This window comes from Triticum dicoccoides, unplaced genomic scaffold (assembly GCF_002162155.2).
Source record: "Triticum dicoccoides isolate Atlit2015 ecotype Zavitan unplaced genomic scaffold, WEW_v2.0 scaffold17388, whole genome shotgun sequence".
NCBI classification, from domain to species: domain Eukaryota; kingdom Viridiplantae; phylum Streptophyta; class Magnoliopsida; order Poales; family Poaceae; genus Triticum; species Triticum dicoccoides.
In genome coordinates, this window is record NW_021222763.1 from 98,505 (window position 1) to 106,307 (window position 7,803).

At 50.1% G+C, this 7,803-nt stretch overlaps 1 pseudogene; it reads left to right on the forward strand.

Moving 5' to 3' along the window:
• Window positions 1-6,414: 6,414 nt before the first annotated feature.
• On the forward strand, window positions 6,415-7,073 carry LOC119344573 (annotated as a pseudogene).
• Window positions 7,074-7,803: the final 730 nt, after the last annotated feature.

Below are 7,803 nucleotides of genomic sequence, written 5' to 3' on the forward strand. Positions count from 1 at the left end.
TTTAATGCGAGACGGTTATTCATTTAAATCAGAGAATAATGGTTGTTCTATTTATATGAGTAATATCTTTTATGGTCATGCACCCTTGAAGAGTGGTCTATTCTTATTGAATCTCGAGAGTAGTGATACACATATTCATAATGTTGAAGCCAAAAGATGCAGAGTTGATAATGATAGTGCAACTTATTTGTGGCACTGCCGTTTAGGTCATATCGGTGTAAAGCGCATGAAGAAACTCCATACTGATGGGCTTTTGGAACCACTTGATTATGAATCGCTTGGTAGTTGCGAACCGTGCCTCATGGGCAAGATGACTAAAACACCGTTCTCCGGTACTATGGAGAGAGCAACAGATTTGTTGGAAATCATACATACAGATGTATGTGGTCCGATGAATATTGAGGCTCGTGGCGGATATCGTTATTTTCTCACCTTCACAGATGATTTAAGCAGATACGGATATATCTACTTAATGAAACATAAGTCTGAAACATTTGAAAAGTTCAAAGAATTTCAGAGTGAACTGGAAAATCATCGTAACAAGAAAATAAAGTTTCTACGATCTGATCGTGGAGGAGAATATTTGAGTTATGAGTTTGGTGTACATTTGAAACAATGCGGAATAGTTTCACAGCTCACGCCACCCGAAACACCACAGCGTAATGGTGTGTCCGAACGTCGTAATCATACTTTACTAGATATGGTGCGACCTATGATGTCTCTTACTGATTTGCCGCTATCATTTTGGGGATACGCTCTAGAGACGGCCGCATTCATGTTAAATAGGGCACCATCAAAATCCGTTGAGACGACGCCTTATGAACTGTGGTTTGGCAAGAAACCAAAGTTGTCGTTTCTGAAAGTTTGGGGCTGCGATGCTTATGTGAAAAAGCTTCAACCTGATAAGCTCGAACCCAAATCGGAGAAATGTGTCTTCATAGGATATCCAAAGGAAACTATTGGATACACCTTCTATCATAGATCCGAAGCCAAGCCTTTTGTTGCTAAGTTCGGAAACTTTCTAGAGAAGGAGTTTCTCTCGAAAGAAGTGAGTGGGAGGAAAGTGGAACTTGACGAGGTAACTGTACCTGCTCCCTTATTGGAAAGTAGTACATCACAGAAAATTGTTTCAGTGACACCTACACCAGTTAGTGAGGAAGTTAATGATGATGATCATGAAACTTTAGATCAAGATACTACTGAACCTCATAGATCAACCAGAGTGAGATCCGCGCCAGAGTGGTATGGTAATCAAGTTCTGGAAGTAATGCTATTAGATCATGATGAACCTACGAACTATGAAGAAGCGATGGTGAGCCCAGATTCCGTAAAATGGCTTGAAGCCATGAAATCTGAGATGGGATCCATGTATGGGAACAAAGTATGGACTTTGGTTGACTTGCCCGATGATTGGCAAGCAATTGAGAATAAATGGATCTTCAAGAAGAAGACTGACGCTGATGGTAATATTACTGTCTTCAAGACAAACAGAGTGTCACTAGTATGCCTCTACTTGACTAGCTCGTTAATCAAAGATGGTTATGTTTCCTAACCATGAACAAAGAGTTGTTATTTGATTAACGGGATCACATCATTAGTTGAATGATCTGATTGACATGACCCATTACTTTAGCTTAGCACCCGATCGTTTAGTATGTTGCTATTGCTTTCTTCATGACTTATACATGTTCCTATGACTATGAGATTATGCAACTCCCGTTTACCGGAGGAACACTTTGGGTGCTACCAAACGTCACAACGTAACTGGGTGATTATAAAGGAGCATTACAGGTGTCTCCAAAGGTACATGTTGGGTTGGCGTATTTCGAGATTAGGATTTGTCACTCCGATTGTCGGAGAGGTATCTCTGGGCCCTCTCGGTAATGCACATCACATAAGCCTTGCAAGCATTACAACTAATATGTTAGTTGTGAGATGATGTATTACGGAATGAGTAAAGAGACTTGCCGGTAATGAGATTGAACTAGGTATTGGATACCGACGATCGAATCTCGGGCAAGTAACAATCCGATGACAAAGGGAACAACGTATGTTGTTATGCGGTCTGACCGATAAAGATCTTCGTAGAATATGTAGGAGCCAATATGGGCATCCAGGTCCCGCTATTGGTTATTGACCGGAGACGTGTCTCGGTCATGTCTACATTGTTCTCGAACCGTAGGGTCCGCACGCTTAAAGTTACGATGACAGTTGTTATGAGTTTTATGCATGTAGAAGTACCGAAGTTAGTTCGGAGTACCGGATGTGATCACGGACATGACGAGGAGTCTCGAAATGGTCAATACATAAAGATTGATATATTGGATGACTATATTCGGACACCGGAAGTGTTCCGGATGAATTTCGGATAAAACCGGAGCACCGGGGGGTTACCGGACCCCCCCTCCCGAGGGGGGGGGTTAATGGGCCTTATGGGCCCAATATGGAGAAGAGGAAGGGGCTGCCAGGGCAGGCCGCGCGCCCCCTCTCCCCCTAGTCCGAATTGGACAAGGAGGGAGGGGCGGCGCCCCCCCCCCTTTCCTTCTCTCCCCCCTCTCTCCTACTTGGACAAGGAAAAGGGGGAGGAGTCCTACTCCCGGTAGGAGTAGGACTCCTCGTGCGCCCACCTCCTGGCCGGCCGCACCCCTCCCCTTGGCTCCTTTATATACGGAGGCAAGGGGGCACCCTAGAACACACAATTGATCCTCGTGATCGTTCCTTAGCCGTGTGCGGTGCCCCCTGGCACCATATTCCACCTTGGCCATATCGTTGTAGTGCTTAGGCGAAGCCCTGCGTCGGTAGAACATCATCATCGTCAGCCGTTGTGCTGACGGAACTCATCCCCGAAGCTTTGCTGGATCGGAGCCCGGGGAGCGTCATCGAGCTGTACGTGTGCTAAGAACTCGGAGGTTTCGGAGTAACGGTGCTTGGATCGGTTGGATCGGGAAGAAGACGTACGACTACTTCCTCTATGTTGTGTCAACGCTTCCGTTGCGATCTATAAGGGTACGTAGATCATACTCTCCCCTGTCGTTGCTATGCATCACCATGATCTTGCGTGTGCGTAGGAATTTTTTTAAAATTACTGCGTTCCCCAACAAGTTGTCCTACTGTCTGCTCTAGATAAGCTTGATTACAGTTCATATTTAGGTAGAAAATGGCTAGAACTTGTGTATTTCTAGATTTTGTCTATCCGACCCACCTGAGGCGAAAATTACGCCGGTTGCCCCGTTTCAAACCGTTTTTCAGGCCAGTGCCTCGCCTATCTCTCTTTTTTGAGCTACTTCTCATGTCTGCTACCGCTAGCTGACTAGGGCTTTTTTTTCTTGTGTCTGCTCCAGCACGTGTATACCACCACCAGCTCGTGCGCTTCTGGCCCGTGTGTGTTCCTCCAAAAACTAAAATCACCCAATCCATCATGGATGATGTCCAACATTTCCCCGCCATCAGTTAGCTTCGCGATCGGTTGCGTCATACTGGCGAACAGAGAGCGGGCACCCAATTGATTCATGTCCGGCGTTCTCAACTAGACAAGCTGCGAGGATGGCCAGTCAGCAAAATGGAGGGACGCGAAATGGCATGGACATGTCGGAAAGTGGTCGAGCACCGGTGTTGATAGCCGAGCTACGATGCGGCGTACTAGTACAATGGCTGCATCTCCGCCATCCAGAGCAGCGAGTCCATCGGCGATGGCGTCCCCCGCCTAGCCCCTGGCCTCCGTCCCTGCTCGCCACCTTTCTTCGGAGATGTCGGGTGGCCGGCTGCCACAATTGCTTTCTCCGTGCTCCTTTGGACTCATTTTTGTGCTCGTTGCGGACCTTGGAGGAGGGGTTGTCGGTTGGAGGAAGGGGACGACTGGGAGTTTGAGACGTGAGAGATCGAGGTGGATGGAGACGTGTGGATCGAATGTGGGGGAGGGGGGAGGGTCTAATATAGCAGTGCATGACCAGGAGAGATAGCCCAATCTCCAGAACCTTCGGTACTGCACGGGGTCGCGGCAATCGCGCACCACATGGTCGCGAGCCAGGCAACGATAGCAGCGCGCCATTAGGTTCAGGTTTTTGGGAGGTATCGAGAAGCGGGTAGGGGGATGAGGTGGTTGTGCATGCTATATGAGGAAGAGATCAAGGCATGGCATAAGATTTCCATGCAACTGTCCTCCCATCGATATCCTGGCTGTGCGGCAGCCGATTTGGAAGCGAAGCAGATCCCTCGGGGCCTCCGTTTGTCACATCCCGTGAACAAGAGCTAGGCAGGGACGGATTGACTGGACATGGACGGGTCGAGGGCGGAGTGAGTTGACCACGGGGGCCGCGGGCCTTAGCAAAATCCCAAGGGCGCGTGCATCTAGCAAGGGTCACCTCTGCATAGGATGAGGCACGGGATTGACCTGGATCACGAGGGTAGGCGCGTGTGAAGGATGCAGAAGGGTTGCATGCATGCCCAAGAGCGGGCGCCATTCACCAGTAGCTTGCAACAATTGCAGAGGGCCAATCGATAAGAGGAGCAGGCCAGCAGGGGAAATCTAAAAGAAGAGGCCGCCGTTTTGGCCATAGTGGCATGGGCTGCGCAAATCCTACATGGTGGAGCAGACAGTAAATGGCGAGGGTCCAAGTGTCGATCACTAGGGCCACTAGGGGGAACGCAAACATAGTTTTTTTTTCTCGAAACCTGACCAGAGTCGCGCGTTAATGAGGCAAAAGGGGAGGCAGCTAGCAAGAAGGTGGAAGGAGGCTTCAGATAGGCCGCAGAGCTGCATGGCCCGTCCGCGGGCACTGAACGGGCACCCCTCAAATGTAATCCACATCCGGACACCTCAATTATCGTATCTCAATTCCATACAAAGTCATGCAACTACGTCGATGATGCACACACAATGCCTGGTCACTCCATCACTACTAACTAAACATGCAATTGGACTACCAAAATTTGGCATGTTTGGCTATGGTGGAGTTCATCCACGGCTGCCCTTCTCCTTCCCGGTGCCCTTGCCATCCGTCTTGCGGAAGTACCGGTCGAAGACGCGGTATGGATCGAGTCAGATCTACTTGTCGTCGGAGCTGTCCTCGCCGTCACTGTCCGCCATCTCCTCCTTCGGTGGTAGTTCGACCACGGCACAAACCGCCCGATTCTGCTCTGCCGTTTCTTCAAAATATGGGCGCGGATGGCTTCCTCCTCTGCGGCCGCCCGCGCTCCCGCATCAGCCGCCGCCATTTCCTCCGTGATACAGGCCTCAGTGGACCTTATCCTTTCCTTCCCATGGCGGGGCGACCGTTCCTGTAGGACTCATAGTCTGCCCTACCGATGATGGGAAGGAGAGAGGTTCTGGCTGCCGGGGCCGCGATGATCCAGCCCCAGATGACCCGAGCGTCGGTTGAGCCGATGCTATGGAGTCGCGGCGGGCAGATCCGTCGGTCGACCGGGCCTGTCCTCCTAAGAGCATCTCCGCGCAATGCGAACCACCATTGCCTTCTCCAACCCGCACGGGATGACACCGCAGTCAGATCCGCTGCCTGCCATACGGCCGGAAACCGCCGAAAACGAGCTCGGGTGGTGGATGGGAGTGAAGGGGAGTGAAGTGAAGTGGCCAGGGGAATGGTCCGGCAAGCGGACGGGGAGGAATATATGTGGGTTCGGGTGGGCCAGCATGAGTTGGGTCCGACGTGACAGGCATGTCGGGACGCCTCCATATCCGCCCTATATTTGGGCTGGATATGAGGGGTGCCGGTCAGGCCAGACGTTTGAGACCCGTTTAAGGCGTTTTTCTGGATCAAAAATTCGTAACCGGTCAGTAACCGGGCGAACCGCCTGAACATTTGAGCAGGGTTTAAGACACCCGGCTGTAGATACTCTAAGCGCAGCAGCAGCAGAGCCCAACGAATGGCGCAGAGCAGGGCGAAGAAATAGTTGGGTGGAGGAGTAACGTTGGATGGGGGACCTAGTAGCTTATTAGGTCGTCCAACGGAGAGGCTGTAATCTTCTCCTGGACCTAACCTTTCTCGACCGTGGATCTGCCTCCGTGCACAGACACCCTATAATAAACAAACGTTGGCGGACTATTTTTTCGTGACCACTTGGATGGGTGGATTTTTCCAATAGCGGGATCGTTGGTAAGCTGTCGGTTAGTGTCTTCATCAATCATCATCCTCAATTATACCAGTAGCAGGCTGCCATTCCACACGTTGCGCACACGAGGAATGTGGATGTACATCGGCATGAATTGAAAACCGATCGAAAGCTCAGCATAATAACGCATTTCGTTAAGCAAACCCCACATTCGGACCCTTGGTGTCCATCCATCGTCTCCCGCTCAAACCCATTCAGCGCGCTCATAAATCTCCAATGATTGCCTTTCCCGTATAAAAGCCAACAGCACACGGATCCATATGCCCATCGGTAATCAGGCACGTACTCCTCCTACTCGCTAACGGAGGCCATGGCCAGCGCGGCGAACAAGGCTCCGGCGAGCGGTGGCGCCCGGCGCGTGCTGTTGTTTCCGCTGCCGTTCCAGGGCCACATCAACCCGATGCTGCAGCTCGCCGCCGTGCTGCACGCCCGGGGCCTCCGTGTCACCGTCTTCCACTCCGCGTTCAACGCCCCGGACCCCGCGCGCCGCCCCGCGGGCTACCGCTTCGTCACCGTCGGCGCCTCAGTGCCGATCGCAGACCTCGTCCCCACCGGCAGCCACGGCACTTCGCCGAGGCGCTCCTTCGCATCAACGAGCGTCTCGAGGCGCCTTTCGAGGACAGCCTCCGCCAGTTGCTCCTCGAGGAGGAGGGAGCGCCGGCATGCCTGGTGGTAGACTCCAACCTCCGGGGGATGCAGGTGGTCGCGCACCGTCTCGGCGTGCCGACACTGGTGCTGCGCACGGGGGGCGCCGCCTGCCTCTTGGCTTACATGGCCTTCCCGGCGCTCTGCGATAAGGGCGTCCTCCCGCCACAAGGTACCTATAGTCCTACATCAACCTAACAGACGAGAAAATAATTCTACCATGCACGGGACATTCCTCTTCGAGATTCCGGTGCATGCATGCTTAGTGTTGATCATATTCCTTTGTGACTTGTCAGCCGGTGAATCATCTTTATCCCATGCATGCATATTTTTGCCAAGGATTGCATGCGCCACCAACCACACTATTCTATTCACCCTCCCGTGCTTTTTTATTCGATCTTTTAAACTGAAAGTCTAATTTAAGCTTCCTTTTATGTTTCTTATGACAAGGACTTTGAAACAAGATCGCTCATAAATATATTTTGACAAATTTTGAATTTTGAATTCTGAAACATGGTGAAAGAAAACGATGCACTCTAGAACTTGAAAGAAACTAATAAAACTTGAGAAGAACCAATGATAATTACCAATTCGTAATATTAGGTTTGAGCTGCCAAGTTTACCAAGTACTCCCTCCATCCCATGATATAAGACACTATTACATCCGATATGTGAACCTATAAGAGCATGTTGGATGCAATAATGTTTTATATTAGGGGACGGAGGGAGTACCATATGTATACATCAGCTTGATGCCCATTGGCACTCAATCTAACATTATGATATACTAATGTACACAATGAACTACAATAAGACTAGTGATTGAGACCGTATGAAACTAGCGATGGAAAACAAGGTTACATGCATATTTTGGCAACAAATGGAAGCAAGAGGATATTCAATTTTCCTTACAAATTGCATAATTTTTCTGGCGCTCTAGTGATTGAGACCGTATGAAACTAGCGATGGAAAACAAGGTTACATGCATATTTTGGCAACAAATGGAAGCAAGAGGATATTCAATTTTCCTTA